The sequence below is a fragment of the Heterocephalus glaber genome, unplaced genomic scaffold, assembly GCF_053883595.1.
Source record: "Heterocephalus glaber isolate CG9 unplaced genomic scaffold, H.glaber_assembly_v1.0 deba00001452, whole genome shotgun sequence".
Classification (NCBI taxonomy): domain Eukaryota; kingdom Metazoa; phylum Chordata; class Mammalia; order Rodentia; family Bathyergidae; genus Heterocephalus; species Heterocephalus glaber.
In genome coordinates this window covers 8336399-8354133 of record NW_028258302.1, presented here as the reverse complement: position 1 = coordinate 8354133, position 17735 = coordinate 8336399, and the positions used below count along the sequence as shown (strand labels likewise).

Sequence of the window (17735 nt, the reverse complement as noted above, 5' to 3'; positions counted from 1 at the left end):
CAAACCAGAATAATACATAGCAAACTACCTCAAGTCACATCATACTCAAGAGGCTGAAAGGAAATTCCACAGGAACTATCACAAAGAATCAACAACTTGGATCACATCTTATTAAAAAGCTTTTGCACAGCAAGAGAAACCACCAACAAATTGAAGAGACAATCCACGGAGTGGAAAAAAACTTTCGCCAGCTGTTCCTCAAAGGACTACTATCTAGAATATATAAAGAACTCAAAAAAGCTGGGCATGGTGGAGCACACCAGTGATCCTAGCACTCAAAAGGCTGAGGCACGAGGATTGTGGCAAGTTTGAGGACAGCCTGGGCTACATAGTGAGTTCAGAGCCAGCCTGAACTACAAAGGGAGACCCTGCCTCAGAAAAACAAAACAGGGCCGGGGATTTAGCTCAGTGGTTCCAGCGCCTGCCTCGAAAACGCAAGGTCCCGAGTTCAATACCCGGTACCAAAAACAAAACAAAACAAAAAAAACCTCAAAAAAAATCAGACCCCCAAATTTAAAGACCCAATCCAAAAATGGGGATCTGAAATGAAGACAATTCTCAGATGAAGAAGTAGAAACAGCAAATAATATATGAAAAAATGTTCGACACCACGGGTCATTCAAGAGATGCAAATTAAAACAACTCTGAGGTTCCATCTCATTCCACAAAGAACGGCTATTATCAAGAAATCAAGGGGCCCGGGATTTAGGTCAGAGGTTCTGCCACCTGCCTCTCAAGCACAAGGTCTGAGGTTTGATTCCTGATACCAAAAAAAGAAAAGAAAAGAAATCAACCAATAACAAATGCTGATGGGGCTGTGGGGAAAAAGGAACCCTTCTCCACTGATGGTGGGAGTGTAAACTGGTATAACCACTGTGGAAATCAATGTGGAGATTCCTCAAAAAACTAAAACTGGGGCTGGGGATTTAGCTCAGTGATTCTGCTGCCTGCCTCGCAAGCACAAGGATCCAAGTTCGATCCCCAGGACCAAAAAAAAAAACCCTGAAACTACGATACCTGATACCAAAAAAAAAAAAAAAAACTAAAACTAGAGGTTTTATCTGACTCAGCTATTCCTCTTCTTGGTATCTTCCTAAAAGAATTAAAAGCATCATACCACAGCAATATATGCACACCTATGTTTATAGTGTCACAGTTTATAATAACTAAATCTTGGAAACAGCCCAAATGCCCATCAACTAGTGAATGGATAAAGAAGTTATGGGTTTTTTTATATGATGCAGTACTACTCTGCCATAAAGGATAACCTTGAGAGATTATAGCTAAATGGATCCACCTTGAGACCATAGTCTGAAGTGAAATAAATCAGATACCCATGTTTAAATACATGTGTATTTGTTTAAATCAGACACACATGTTTCTCTGGTGTGAGAAACTGAAAGTGGAAATAAGGACTAAAATGTATAATAGACACTGGAAAATGGGAAGAAAATATTCAAATGGGAAGAGCAACAAGGGAGGAGGGAGGGGCTAAGAAAGGAAGGAACAAGAAAAAAGTGAAAATAGAAGGAAAAAATGAAAACAAAGTTTTGTATATAGGGAGGGAAGGAGGCCTGAGGGGAGAGGGAAATGGGAAAAAAAGAAGAGGCAGGACATATCATGTACAGGTGCAAACTCCCTATGATGAGTATCATCATTATGTATATCTAAAATGTACCAATAAATACTTTGCTTTATAAAAAAGATGCTGTAAGACAGAGATAAAGGAAATAAAAGCAGTTAGAGAGAATAGACATATTATAATAGGACAAAGATAAAAATGACTAGTAATTTCTCATCAGAAATAATACAAGCAGGCTGGGGATTTAGCTCAGTGGGGCCACCGCCTGCCTCACAAGTCCAAGGTCTGGAGTCTCGAGTTCAATCCCTGGTACCAAAAAAAAAAAAAAGAGAGAAAGAAAAGAAATAATGCAAGCAAGGACATAATAATATCTTTTAAATGCTGAAAGAAGATCCATTAATCTAAAACACACATAATATATATATATAAATATATATACATAATATGCAGTTAATATACCCTTCAGAATAAAGGCAAAATAAAGATATTTTCAAATAAACAGAAGCTGAAAGAATTCATCACCAGCCCTGCAATACAAGAAATCTTAAAGTTCTTCAAGCTGAAGTAATACTGAGACAGGAGATTAGGGCGTGGAAAAGATAGCTGGGGAAGTGGGCAGGACCTGTTAATTACAAGCTCTCAGACACATGCGCAGAGTAGTTCCCAAACCCCTGCATGTGGACTTCTCACAAGATGGCCTAGACCTGACATCAACCTGAGAAATGGGATCCCAGCACTGCCTCTCAGGACCTAAAGGGTTTCCTCCAGATTTGGACAGCATAAAAGGACACAGATGCCAAGGAGATCTTGCTGTCATGGCTTTCTTCATAATAGCCCACCTTGTATTCTCCAGGATGTTCTTTTATCATGCTTTTTCCTCTTTTCCTCAGCTCAAGCTCACTCTGCAGAGCCAATTTCTCCCTCACTCTTCACTTTTAGTTTTTCAAATAAATTTTGCCACTGGTTTTTGCTTGTTTCGTTCAATTCTTTGTTGGGAACAAGAAGAACCTGGCATCTAACTTCAGAGGGAGAAGCAAGCAACTCAGAACCTGGTAACTTTTAATTGGCAAGCCACTTTTAGAAGGAGCTATCCTATAACAATACCAAATGAAAATTAAGGTCCATGTAAGTGAAGAGTAAAAAAAATCTATATCTATATATCTATATCTACCCTGTTTCCCTGAAAATAAGATCTAACTGGAAAATAATCAGTTTTGTGGCTTGTCCCCTCAAAGCCTCATATGGTCAGAGGTGGGGGTTTTCCAAGGTGGCTGGATCTAGTGTGTGTGATCCCGGGATGAAGGATGTGATGCTGGAATTGATTAATTACATGATGCTGATACAGGACCTCCAAATGATGTAAGGGAAATAATATAACTCCCAACCTGCTAGATGTTACATATGCCGAGTTCATGTTCCACAAAATCAAAGAATGAATTTTAAGGAACAACAGAGGTTAAGAGTAGGAAATATTTATTGAGAGGGAAACATATAACTCCTGAGAGAGACAGGAGGGACCCGAGTGGGTTGCCAAGGACCTCACTTCACCAGGGAAGTTTTACAGAGCACAATCACAAGGTGGGTAAAAAAACATGGGACAAAACTACGATCAATATGATTACAAGTATAGTCACTTAGGTAACATTGATCCAGTGGGGAAGCAGGTCACATAGCAAGTGTACATGGAAAGAACAAAGGACTTTTTTAGGAAGGGATGGATCCAGATATCTTGGTCATCCATCAGGGTGGCTGGTGTCTATCTAGACTTTATTGGGCTGAGTGTTACCACTTATCCCTTGGGGAAGTATGTACTCCTGACCATTTCATCTTTATCTTGAGGCCTGGCCTCCAACAGATGCATCTCTGGCCACAGTTGTAATGCGTTTTCATCTTTTGTATTGACTCTCTCAAAGGGCCTACCCCTGTCTATAATATTTTATGTGAGAATTTTTTTTTTTTTGGTACTGGGAATCGAACTCGGGACCTTGCACTTGCCAGGCCAGTGACGGAACCACTGAGCTAAATCCCCACCCCCATGTCTATAATATTTTTACCTAACTTAGCTGCCTATAATAATGCTAGGATTAAGGCTGCCCCACATAGGTGTGAGTGCTACCTGCCCTACTGATGGGTAATCTGGATAAAATATAATGAGCAGAAAGACGGTTGCTGCTGGTTGCTTGTCACTTGCCATTTGCATCCTCGCCACTTTGCTGCTTTCCTCCGTGCTTTCTGCCTGCCATGAACTCTTTCTCCTCTGTGATGCCCCTCTGCCATGCCAACCTGCCTTGGAGCCAGCCAACTATGAACTGAAACCTCTACAAACTGAGCTAAATAAACCTTTCCTCCTTTAACTTTGGCTGTCGGATATTTTGTCTCACCAATGAGAAAAGTAATTAAGGCAATTAGTCTTTAAAACTAGACATAGAGCCGGGGATTTAGCTCAGTGGTTTCGCCGCCTGCTGCACAAGCGCAAGGACCTGAGTTCGATCCCCAGTACCAAAAATAAATAAAAATAGACATAAAAACTGCCGCTCCAATCACCTTGCTTTACCGCCTTACAGAATAGCCACTGAGCAAGGACTAATAAGGTATAATCAATTGCATAACACTGGTTATCACTATGGTAATGACCAATGATTATTTTCTAGGTAAGTCTTATTTTGGGGGAAACATAATGTATCGATATCGATATATATGTCATATATATTTCCCTAGTTGTGAAATTCATTTAAAAGATATTCGAAGGGCCAGGGATTTAGTTCAGTGGTTCTGCCGCCTGCCTGGCAAGTGCAAGGTCTCGAGTTCGATCCCCAGTACCAAAAAAAAGATATTCGAGCCAAGCATGATGGCACATACCTGTAATCCCAGCACTTGAGAGGGTGAAGCAGTAGGATTACCATGAGTTCAAGGCCATTTTGGGCTACATAGTTCAAGGACTGTCTGAACTACATAGCGAGACCCTGTCTCAAAAAATCAAAAAAATTTTAAATTTTTAAAAAAGAAGATATTTGAATGTCTAAGCAAAAATAATTTATTGGGGGGGGCTATAAGTAGAAGTAAAGAATGGCAATAATAACACAAAAGATTGGAAAGGTAAATTGTAAATATATGCTTTGAAGTTCTGTTTCTTGGGAGATTGAACATTGGGCCTTCACACTAAACTACATCTCCAGCCCTTTTCTTATTTTTTGAGGCTGGGTCTCACTAAATTGCTGCATGCCTGTAATCCTAACACTTGGGGAGACTGAAGCAGGAGGATCCCAAGTTCAAAACCAGCCTAGGCAATTTATCGATTTAAGGTTCTTACTTTTCTTTTTCTTGTCTTATCTTGTCTTTTCTTCTCTTTCCTTTTCTTTCTCTTTTTCTTGTACTGGTGATTGAATCTGGTACAGTCAGAAATAATGGCATTGAGGAAGTCATTCCCTTTCACCCATTTAACTTTAAACAGCACCCTAGGGTCATTCCTCCTTCTATTGTCCAAAGAAAGGTAGAGAATCACATAATAGACACCCAGGTAATCCGAAACTCTAGGCAAAACACATGCCCATTGGATCTCCAAGTCCGACCTTTAGTCACCTTCACCCTACTACAAACTTTTTTTTTTTTTGGTACCAGGGATCAAACTTGGGACCTTGTGCTTGCGAGGCAGGCAGCGGAACCACTGAACTAAATCTCCAGCCCAACTTTAACCTTATTCAGCGTTTATGAATAGGCACTACATCTCATGTATGTAATTAAGATTAGAGTGAATTCTGGAACAAGCATACGTGTTGAGACACCTTGAGATGACACAGCACCCTGTCAGTCATTCCTGTCAATCATACCTAGAGACACAGGGGAGGCACCTAGGCTGAGGTGCATATCCTTTAAATTCTAAAAGCCTGATTCATCTGGGGTCTGCTGTACTGTGTGCTGTGTGCTGTGTACAGTGCACTTGTTTTCCTGTCACCCTGGCAGCACTTTTCTGTTCATGCCATATCTTTTTATCAGCACAGCCTTGACCTGAGCACAGCTTTCTGTGATCTTCAATAAATGTGGCTGCTTTCCACTTGCCACTAAGTGTGCTCTTACTAAGTGTGCTTTCACTGCTTGTTGTACACAAGAGCCTGGATTACACTTGCTAAATCCATCACACAGTAACAAATCCAGGACCTTCACACTGAACTATATCCCCAGCCCTTTTTATTTTTTTAATTTTGAAACACGGTCTCACTAAGTTGCTAAATTGTCCAGATTGGACTCACTCCTGCAGTCCTCCTACCTCAGCCTCCAAGAGTGCTGGGATTACAAACCTCCTCCACCACACCCAACTAAGGTTCTTCCTTTAGAGGTGAAGTGGTATATATTTGAAGTAAAGAGTGACAAATTAAAGAAACATTATTGTAGAAGGAAAAAATGGAAACAAAGCTTTTGTACAAAGGGAGGGGAGGGGACTTGAGGGGGTAAAATAAAATTTATTAAAAAAATAAAGAAGCGGCCCTGGGATTTAGCTCAATGGTTCTGCCGCCTGCTCCCCAACCACAAGGACCCAAGTTCTATCCCCGGTACCAAAAAATAAAAAATAAATAAAGAAGCATATTGTAGCTCTACAGCAACCACTAAAATCATTAAACTGAGAAGAAGAATGGTCAATAGGGAGGATAAACATTCAATTAGTCCAAAAGATGGGGGGGAGAATAGGGAAAAGGAACAAGGGACAGAACAGAGAGAAAACAAACAAGATTTAAGTCTAACCATATTAATAATTACATCAAATATATTGTCTTTTTTTTTTTTGAGACAGGGTCTCGTTAGTCTCACTATGTAGTTCAGGCTGGCCTTGAACTCACTGTGTAGTCCAGGGCGGCCTCAATCTTGCAGTGATCCTCCTGGGTCAGCCTCCCAGTTGCTGGGATTACAGGTGTGAGCCACCATGCCTGGCTAAAATATGGGCTAAAGTTACCAGTTGAAAAATCAGGATTGTCAGACTTGAGAAAAAAACAAAACTTGTTGGGCACTGTATGACCCAACTGTTGTCTATAAGAAATGAACTTTAAATACGGTCAAAGAAGAACTCTAATCTCACAGGGATAGTAAGACTCTGAGAAAGATGACTAAGCAAGCTGGTTAGAAGAATACAATTCAGTGTGTACTGATACTAAAACTCGAAGGCTCAGAGCAAGACAGGTGCTTTTTGGGGGGTTTTTTTGGTACTGGGGACTGAACTTGGAACCTTGCGCTTTGGAGGCAGGCGGCAGAACCACTGAGCTAAATCCCCAGCCCCTAGATAGACATTTTTGCTCACAGCACAGCAAACAGCAAGATGATCTGTTAAGACCAGATGCCCAGTTCCTACCTCTGGTATCAGGAGTAGAAAACCCTTCTATCAGGCCAGGGATGTAGCTCAGCGGTGCAGTGCCTGCCTGGCAAGCAAGGCCCTGAGTTCGATTCCTGATATCCCACCCCCCAAAAAGAAAACCCTTCTATCCAAGGTTAAGGCCAGCTCATTACACTCCAGACTCCAGTACTGTTATCTGTCTCCAAAAACACTTCTACTCATTATCTTCTGTCCTGGAGCTACTTATTTCTCTGCATCCTGTCTTAGTCTCATCAGGGAACTCTTCTTGCATTCACTCCTCAATCCTGGGGTTCTGAGAGGTCGGTCTCAAGCTTCTCACTTTCTTCTCACTCCCGAAACAGCCTGCAGTCACGCCTGAGCTTCAGTCAGCACACGTGTTTTGGACTCCATTGTCCCCACCGGGCTCCCCCTCCGCATAGGGGCACTGTCCCCTCAGTTGTCAGACAGGCTCACAGCTCCATCCTCTCTAGGAATTGTCCTCAGCTGAAGGCAGCTGCCTCACCGGTTCACACTCACCTTTCCTCCTCCTGCCCAGGGACATCTGTATCAGGTGACTTGCTGGTGTGGGAAATAAAAGCATCTGCCCCTCCTGGGAATGTAGCTCCAGGGTAGAGCACTTGCCCAGCATGTGTGAAGCCCTGAGTTCAATAGCTAGTACTGCAAATACAGAAAGTAAGGAAAGGTTAGTCCCTTTATCTTAATTTGGAACAACTCCAAAGGCCCATCCCAACTCTGGAGCTCTCTGTGGATTAGTTGAGACCACTGTTGTAACCACATCACAGGTCAGAATCCTCCTGTGTCCAATCCTGCTTTTAGTCCTTTACAGATGTTCTTCTTTTTTTTTTTTTTTTTTGGTACTGGGGATCGAACTCTGGACCTTGCGCTTTCGAGGCAGGCAGCAGAACCACTGAGCTAAATCCTCGGCCCCTACAGATGTTATTCTTGAGCACACTCCCAACAAATCTCACACAGATCTCCATTTAAAATAACATCATACTCTCTTGTCTCCACATCTCAGCATAGGTCTAGGACTACTGACAGGCTCTGAAGAATAAATTACTTAGTTCACATGACTACATAAAGTTCTGCATATACTTGGAACACACAAAAGCGTTAGTCTCCTAGCCAGGCATGGTATGCTTGTAATCCCAGCATTCTGGAAGGCTGAGGCAGGAAGCTTCAAGCCCAGCCCTAGTGACTTAGCAAGACCCTCTCTCAAAAATATAAAGTCAAGGGCCCAGGGATTTAGCTCAGTGGTTTCGCCGCCTGCTGCGCAAGCACAAGGACCTGAGTTCGATCCCCAGTACCAAAAAAAAAAAAAAAAAAAAGAGGGATTTAGATTTAGCTCAATGGTTCCACCACCTGCCTTTCAAGTGGAAGGTCCTGAGTTCAATTCCTCGTACAAAAAAAAAAAAAAAATATATATATATATATATATATATATATATATATAGTCAAAAAATGGCTGGGAGATGTATCTCAGTATGAAGGCCCTAGGTTCAATCCCCAGTACTAATAAATAAAACTATAAAAATTATAAATGTTAGTTTCTCCTCTTACTCCCAGATCAAACTTCCCACTAGATTTGAGCATCTTGAGGACAGAAACCACATCTTTTCCCCTTATCTCCACTGTTGTTCAAAGATGTACCTGGCACAAAGGAAACAATAAAATTAGTTGCTGAATAAGTGAAAAACTGATTAGCCTATGAATTTCATGACATTAGTGGTTTTAAAACACTCCTGTAAATTCCTTGATACTCCTCTCATTAAGAAGTGGGAGTCAGGGCCCGGGATTTAGTTCAGTGGTTCCGGCTCCTGCCTTGCAAGCACAAGGTCCTGAGCTCGATCCCTGGTACCAAATAAAAAGAAGTGGGAATCAGCGAGGCATGGTGGCACACACCTGTAATCCCAGCTCTCTGGGAGGCTAAGGCTGGAGAATTGCAAGTTCAGGCTCAGCTTAGGCAACTTAGTGACTTACATGAGACCCTGTCTGTCCGGTCAGTGGGTGGAAGGGAGGCCTGCTCAGGTGAGATTCCCAAAGAAAAGAGCACTCATGGAGCAGACATCACAAAAATGCAGGAACCAAATTTTATTTTCCAGCACAGCGCTTATACTAGTTTTTATCAGCTTACTGAGACATAGTAAGCAATACATTTCAGGAGACCTTGCAGGCCATGTGGCACATGCATGGTTGTCTATGCCGATTCTTTATTATATAACAAAGCCCTATAGTGCACCTGCACTAAATGACAGGATTATGTCCTCAGGTGCCCTCAGATGTCCTCAGATGCCCAGGCTTTGACACATCTCACAGCAGCTCCCTACAAAACAAGAAATAAGAAAACAAAATTTTAAAAAACTAGAGTTGTAGCTCAGTGAGAAGGCTCTGTGTTCAATCCCCAGTACCACACACATGAAAAAGGAGGAGGAGGAGGAGGAGGAGGCAGAGGAAGAAGAGGAGGAGGAAAGAAGGAGGAAGAAGAGAAGTAAGGGATCTATTTCCCCTTGAATCTGGTGGGATTGTGACTGCTTTGACCCATAGAAGTGGAGGTAGTGATGATTCATGACTGAAAAGATCGTGCAGCTTCTACCAGGCCCCTTGAGATGCTCCTTGGAGAATCTAGCTGCCATGGGGAAAGTTTGATAGCCTGAGTCTGCTGCATCAACAACAGATATTGCATCTAAACACTGCTCAGCAGTCCCAGCTGAGCTCTTGGCAAACAACATGAATGAGCCATCTTAGATGTCAAGCACAGTGAATTTTCTGTACTATGTTTTGTTTTATTTATTTATTATTTATTTATTGTGCTAGGAATTGAACCCCGGAACTACTGCATAGTAGGCAAGCACTCTACCACTGAGCTATCCTCACCCCCAAGCACAGTGAATTTTCAGATGACTTGAGCCTCAGCCAACAATTGACTGCAACATCATGAGATCCCCCAAGCAAAATTTGCAAAGCCAACTCCAAAGTAATTTTCTCTTTTAAAAAATTGTGATCAAAATAAAATGGCTGGAGTAATTTATTATGATTATGGGGGGCTGGGCGTGAGACAGGGTCTTGCCATGTAGTTCAGGCTGGCCTTGAACTTGTGGCAGTCCTCCTGCCTCAACCTCCCAAGTGCTGGAATCACAAGTGTGTGCTACCATACCTGGCCTATATTTGATGTTTTGCAGTCTACTTTTCAAAACCAGATGTCAATATTTGTTATTGGGATACCTGATAAAATTCTCCAATTAGTTACCTCATATCTACACTCAGTAATGGAAGATAAAGGTCATATACACATAATAAGTAAGCTTTTCATTACTATAATTGATTTAGTCCGTTTTCTTTTGCTATAAGAAGACACTGGAGACTGGGAAGTTTATCAAGAATAAACACTGTATTTCTCTAGCTCATGGTTCTGAAACTGGGAAGTCCAAGAGCATGGTACCAGCATCTGCTCAGCATCTGGTGAGACTCTTCTTGCTGCATTCTAACATGGAGGAGGGTTATCACATGACAAGACCCAGCAAGCATGCTAGCTGAGGTCTTTCTTCATTTAAAGCCACTCATTTCATTGTGGGCACCCACCCTCATGACTTCATCTAACCTAATTACCTTCCAGAGACCCTTCCAAACACCATTAAGAAACATATAGAAATTGGAGGATTATGGTTCCACCACCTGCCTCACAAGTGCAAGGACCCAAGTTCAATCCTCAGAACCAAGAAAAAAGAAATTGGAAGATTTTTTTTGTTTTTTGGGTTTTTTTTTTTTCCATTAAGTTTATTGGTACATTTTAGGTATACAATACAGTTACATTCATCATTGGGATCTTGTACCTTTACATGATGTATCTTGGTTCTTACTTTCTTCCCATTTCCCTGCCCTCCCTTCACACCCTCCACCCTTCCCTGGAAATTTACAAAGACTTTGTTTCCATTTTTTCCTTTTCTCACATTTTTTTTCTTTTCCCTTTTTAGGTTTTTTTAGGCAAGGTCTCGATATGCAGTATAGGCTGAACTTGAATTCACTGTGTAACCTGGGCTGGCCTCAAACTTACAGCGATCCTCCTGCGTCAGCCTCCTGAGTACTGGGATAACAGGTGTGCACCACCACACCCAGCCTCCTTAACTTTCTTTTCTTAAAAAAAACCCTTCATAAATTTACATGTCATCTTTGCACAGGGGCTATGCTATTCTGTATTGTTCTAATTTTAGTATATGTCCTAACAAAGCCAGTACTATTTTAAGTTATTGAGCCTTAGATATTGTAATGGTTTAGATCTAAAATGCCCCCCTACTACTCTGAGAGGTTGAGGCAGGAGGATCTCAATCTCAAATTCAAGCCCAGACTGGGCAATTCAGTGAATTAGTGAGATTGCCTCACTTTTTTTTAAGTGTGAGGGGTGGCTCAGTGTGCAGACTTTGGGTTCAAATTCCTAGTACCATAATAAAATAAAATGTTGGTTGGATGCAGTACTGTATAGCTATAATCCCAGCAAGTTCGAGGTCACCCTGGGCTACATAGTGAGTTCAAACCCAGCCTAAATTACAGCAAGACCCTGTCTCAAAAAATCTAAAAATAATTTTTTAAATTAAAAATAAAATAAAGCATCACCTCAAAGTCTCATGTGTTTAGAAAATGATTGGATCACGGGGGAGCTGTAATCATCAGTGGATTCACCCATTGATTAGTTCATAGCTGAATGTGCTGTTGGAGGTGGGGCCTGGTTGAAGGACTTGGGTCACTAAGGATTGTACTGTACTGTGTATAGCTCTTGATCTGACCCCCCCCACACACACACATTTCCTAGCTGTCAGGGTTGAGCAGCTGTCTCCCACCATGCCCTTCCACAATACCATTTCCCTTTTAGTCGTGGACTGAACCCTCTGAAACCATGAGCCAAAGTAAACCTCTCCTTCAAGGTAGGTGTTGGGTATTTTGTCCCAGCAACAAGGCAGTGACTAATATAAAACCTTTGCACAGGGCTGGGGATTTAGCTCAGTAGTTTCACCACCTGCTGTGCAAGCTCAAGGTCCCGAGTTCAATCCCTGGTACCAAATAAATAAATAAATAAATAATTTCACTCAGGGCCTGTAATCCTAGCACTCAGAAGGCTGAGGCAAGAGGATCACTGCAAGTTCCTGGCCATCATGTGCTACATAGTGAGTTCAAGGCCAGACTGAACTACATAACTAGACCCTGTCAATAATAATAAAATAATAATAACAATAATTTTCCTCAGGGCTAACACCAAGGTTATAGTGAAAAGATTAAATAAAATATTATAAATGAAATGTCTGTAATTTATAGAAAGTAAGATTACAGCTATTTCACCTATTTGATTTCACCGTGATAACTCTTACACTATTATCCTAGCAGGTAGCCATAATAATTTTTTTCTTTGCAGTTCTGGGGATTGAACCCAGGGGCCTTGTATATAGTAGGCAAGCAAGTACTCTACCTCTATGGTACATCCTCATTCTTAAATATTATTATGTAATGCATACTAATAAATGTTATAGGACTAGTTAGCATACGGTAGAGGGAAAGAGAAGAACATTGATCTATTTGCTACTAAAAGAAGAGCTAGGCAGGGCCAGGGATTTAGCTCAGTAGTTCCACTGCCTGCCTCGAAAGCACAAGGTTCTGAGTTCGATGGCCAGTACCAAAAAATAAAAAATGAAAATAAAAGAAGAGCTAGGCAGGTATGGTTGCACAGTCTTGTAATCCCAGCTACTCAGGAACCTGAGGCAGAAGATCCCAAGTTCAAGCCCAACCTAGGCAATTTAATAAGAGTCTGTCTCAAAAAATTTTTTTTTAAAAATCCTAGACTTGAGTGTCAGCTCTGCCATCTCTTAGTTCTAGACTTTGGATAATCCATATTCTCTCAGGCTGTCTCCTCAGAGAAGTAGGAGTTCTGTCATTATATGGTTACTTAGGGCCTATTCTGTGCCAGGCACCCCAGAAGATACAAAGTCCAGTAAGCCATGTTCACTGCCACCCAGAGTTCTGTGGATGAAGCACACACATCTCTAAGAAAATATACCCAATAATGTTTGGCTGACATGAGGAAGAACACAGAACCACCATTTTGGTTTTTCATTTTATTTCGTTTTGGTGTTTTTGGTTTTTTGTTTTTGTTTTTTTTTTGGTACCGGGGATCGAACTTGGGACCTTGCGCTTGCGAGGCAGGTGCCAGAACCACTGAGCTAAATCCCTGGCCCTTCGTTTTGTTTTTTAAGACAGTCTCACTATGTAGTTCAGGCCAGCCTTGAACTCATTACATAGCCCAGGCTGACCCGAATCTTTCAGCCATCCTCCTACCTCAGCCTCCCAAGTTCGAGGATTACAGGCATGTACCACCATGCCCAGCTTCTTGCCATTTTCTGAAACAGTCCTGGAAGTCCTCTTCTGTGTGTTTTTACATAGTGTGACAAAAAAGATAGGTATATATGGTGAATCTGACATCTGTCTGCCATCCAATAGAAAGGCAGGCTCATAAGAACATTATGGTATGTCCTCATCCACCTTTTTCACCAGGTCTGTCACCATACAACTTCTGGTTCTTCCCCAGAGTCACAATGATCAGGAAAGAAAGATACGCATTTTGAATTGATTCTGTACACAGAGGCAGCCACAACGGCACAATTAAAGACACTCAGGAAAGAGGACTTCCAGAACTGTTTCAGAAAGCTGCAAGATGACAGGCACAGTGGTGCACGCCTGTAATCCCAGCATCCAGGAGGCTGAGGCAGAAGGATCACTGCAAGTTCGAGGCCAGCCTGGACTATATAGTGAGTTCAAGGACAACTTGAACTACATAGTGAGACCCTGTCTCACTAAAAAAATGGCAAGAATCGGGCTGGGGATTTAGCTCAGTGGTTCTGATGCCTGCTTCACAAGCATAAGGTCCTGAGTTCGATCCCCAGTACCAAAAAAAAAAAAAAGTGGCAAGAATGATGGGACAAGTGTATTTGAAGCAAGGGGTAGTATTTTAAAGGATATTAATGGCAATGTATCTTTTACTGCAATACTTTTGGGGGGTGGGGTGGGGGGTACCGGGGATCGAACTCAGGCCCTTTCACTTTCGAGGCAGACGGTGGCACCACTGAGCTAAATCCCCGGACCTGCAATTTATTTTTTAAACATTCATACCATGTATACACACCCCTTGAACAAGAGAAAATAAGACAAAATTTCATCAAAACAGAAAAAGGAAAATAAGAGTATCTCGGAAGCTGCTGTTATCCAAGTGCGGTAGCGCACATCTGTAATCCCAGCTACTCCAGAGGCTGAGGCAGGACTACAAGTTCAAGGACAGCCTGGGCAACATGGAAGGGAAGGAGGGAGGAGTCACTAAACTCCCCAAGCTGGTGTCACACTTGCAGTCCTCCTGGCTCGGTCTCCCGTGTACTGGGAATACATCACCATACCTGGCTATTTCCAAATATTTAATGAAAAAAATTTTCAACATTTTGATTGAAATATATTTGAAAAATTTTAAATCTCTGGTTCAAAACTACTAGGTAAAAGGAGAGCCAATCTCTGTAAGGCACCAAGTTAAATATTGATAAATTCTCAGATATAAGAATTACTCTTTTTTTTTTTTGTACCGGGGATCAAACTCTGGTCCTTGCCCTTGCGAAGCAGGTGGTGAAACCACTGAGCTAAATCCCTAGCCAAGAATTACTCCTCTTTAGGTCTATTACTGCCAAGGGAAAAGTCACGAAAGTGTTTTTCTTTTTTTGGTACTGGGGATTGAACTCGGGACCTTTCACTTTTGAGGCAGGAGCCGGAACCACTGGCCCCACAAAAGTGTTTTTCTACTGCTCAAGCCAAAGCCCTTTTCTGACAGACTGGCTTCCTTTGTTCCCTTTTCTTCCTGATACAAGTGTGCTTTCCAATATACAGTGGGCTCTTGATTTACGAACTTGATTGGTTCCTGAGGGCTGGTTGCAACTCAGGCTGATTGTTAAGTCAATAAAGCTGAGATCTGGATGTTTACCTGGGGTACATGCTATAGATAACAAGGGGCAGATGAATCTTCCATTATCCTAATTAACCCAAGTTGTTCCTATGTCAAGCTGATTGTAACTTGAGGGTCTACGGTAAGGCAACAATTACCACAGAATCTGTCATTTAGGAGTCAGTGGCACAGTCCTAGCTACTCAGGAGGCTGAGGCAGGAGGATCACTTAAGTCTAGGAATTGGGGCCAGCCTGGGCAACATAATGAGACCCCCCCAGCCCATAACCTAATTAATTAAGAGTCTTCTTCTTTTATGTCACAGGCTCAAGGTGGAACATTCTCTACAGTCCGCCTTCCTCCTTGTCCTGAAAAACAATCACCAGTCCTTTTTCCTTTCAGGAACTGAGACATCTATTTATTCTGTGGAAACAGAAACAAGATAAATATTCTAACCATCTCAGCCGAGCTGTCAGGTTAACTTGCACTTCCAGTTCAGTAGCCTTTGCAAGGATCTAGCCCTAGCCTCCCTGACCTAGAACCGTGTAGCCAAACCCAGGTCAACCCTGAAAGTAATAAATTTTTGTCCAAAGCCACTGAGTTTAGGGGCAGTGTGTTATGAAGCAATTAATAACCAGACCAGCAGCTGTACTAAAAACTGACCCAAGAGAGATAAGGAGTGAATCCAATTAGGAAGCACTCCAAATAGTCCAGGTGCTCCCAGTGTCTCTTGTTGGAGCAGACAGCAAGAATACAGTGAAGCTAAAGGGCCACAGGCTGTTTTCCACTGCTCTTCAGATGAAGATCAAAATCCTTAACATGGCCCACAAAGCCTCTCCAGTGATCTGACCTGACACTGCTCCTGCAATCTCATCCTGTCTTTTCTTAAAAACAGCTTTAATGCAACCAGGCAATCTCAGCACTTGGGTGGCTGAGGCAGGAAGATTGTGGCAAGTTTAAGGCCAGCCTGGGCTACATAGTGAAACTTTGTCTCAAAAAACAAAACAAAACAAAAACAACAAAATAAACAGATTTATTCCCAGGTATACTAGCACACACCTGTAATCCCAGCACTTTCGAGGCTAAGGGAAAAGGATCAGAAATTCAAGGCCAGCCTAGGCTATATAGCAAGACCGTTTCAAAAAACAAAACAAAAAGCTTTATTGAAGTATAATTTGTGTACTAATTTTGTTTTGGTTTGGTTTTGGGTTGAGACAGGGTTTTGCTATGTACTTCAGGCTGCCCTTAAACCTACTATGTAACCCAGACTCTTCTCCAAGAAAAGATCATGGCGATCCTTCTTCCTCGGCCTCCTGAGTCCTGGGATTACAGGGATGCGCCACCACACCTGGCTGTGTACTGGTTTTTAGAGTATTCACAGATTATGTACACCCACTACCAACCAATTTTAGGACATTCTCATTACCTTCAAAAGAAATCTAGCATCTTTCAGTCATCACCCACCTGGTTCTCTGTCACTCTCCTGCCTCCAGCACTGAACAACTGCTAATCTACTTGGTAAATTTCCCTATTCTATCCACTTCATATGAACAGAATCATACAACCAGTGTTTTTGGTTTTTCTTGTTTTGTTTTGGTTTTAGTTTTGTTTTTTGAAACAAGATCTCACCATGTAGCCCAGTCTGGTCTTGAACTCACTCTGTAGCCCAGGCTGCCCCTGAACTTGCAGTGATCCTCCTCCTCCTGCCTCCCAAGTGCTGGGACTGGGTGGCACCACGCCCAGCATAACCAGTTTGTTTTTTTTTATGTGTGCAATTTCTTTTTTTTTTGTACCAGGGATCAAAATGTGCAATTTCCTTTACCTAGCGTATTTTTAAAGTTCATCCATGTAATGGTATGTATCAATACTCCATTCCTGTTTATGTCTGAAATATATTATGCATGTAATCTAATACATATTTAATGTATTTTTTTTAGACAAGGTCTCACTGTGTTGTTGCCCAGACTGTTCTTGAACTCATGGTGAACTCAAGTGTGGGGGACACTGCCAGGAGTGAAGATTAAACCGAATGATTAAACTGCAGGACAAAAGCACATCGGCTCTATGAGTGAATGGTTAAAATATGAGGCAAAAGCACACACATAATTAAACTGTGAGGCAAAAAGCACGCAGGGTCTGTGAGACTAAATAAACTAGGACAAAAAGCATGCATGCTCTGTGAGGAGTGAATGGTTAAACTGCAGGGCAAGGATTGCTGCATAGGCGGCCAACAGCAAGGCTGTCTCCAAAAAATCAAAACTCATTTGTCCTTAGGCATTATGCAAAGTATTTCATGTACACCATCTATATTAATGACCCTATGAAGGATAGTATTCATTTTATGACAAACTGAAAATTACAACTTGCCATATTAACACAAACGCAACTCCAGTAGTACAGCTCCATGAGCCCCTAAAGCACTATAAGCTTTTACGTTGAGAAATCCACAAGGCTTTAGCTTCAAAGCAGGGAATCAGAAGAGTAACACAATTGAATCAAAATACTCAGAGGATCTGAGGGTCTCGTCACTCAGGTTGGGCTTGAATTTGAGATCCTCCTGCCACATTCTTGACTTGGGGTGCTGACCTCTCTGGGTACTTGAAACACATGCTGTGAAGATAGGCAGTGACTATGAGCATAGAAACCACCAGATTCTGGTCTCATTCCTGATCAGAGTACAGCTTTTCAAAACAAATTTCGGGCCAAGTGAATGTTTCAGCTTTCACCTCTCCCTGTGTGCCTTTTAAATAATCTCAATCTACTCTGAATTCCAAATTTACTTAATCCCAGCAAGTTAACTGGCTAGCACTGAAACTCTCCAACATTAGTGATATGGCTCAAAACAAAAGGCCCA

At 41.9% G+C, this 17735-nt stretch overlaps 1 pseudogene; it reads right to left on the bottom strand.

Moving 5' to 3' along the window:
• Positions 1-11057: 11057 nt before the first annotated feature.
• LOC147827203 (U6 spliceosomal RNA) lies at positions 11058-11155 on the bottom strand (annotated as a pseudogene).
• Between the last annotated feature and the right edge of the window lie 6580 nt (positions 11156-17735).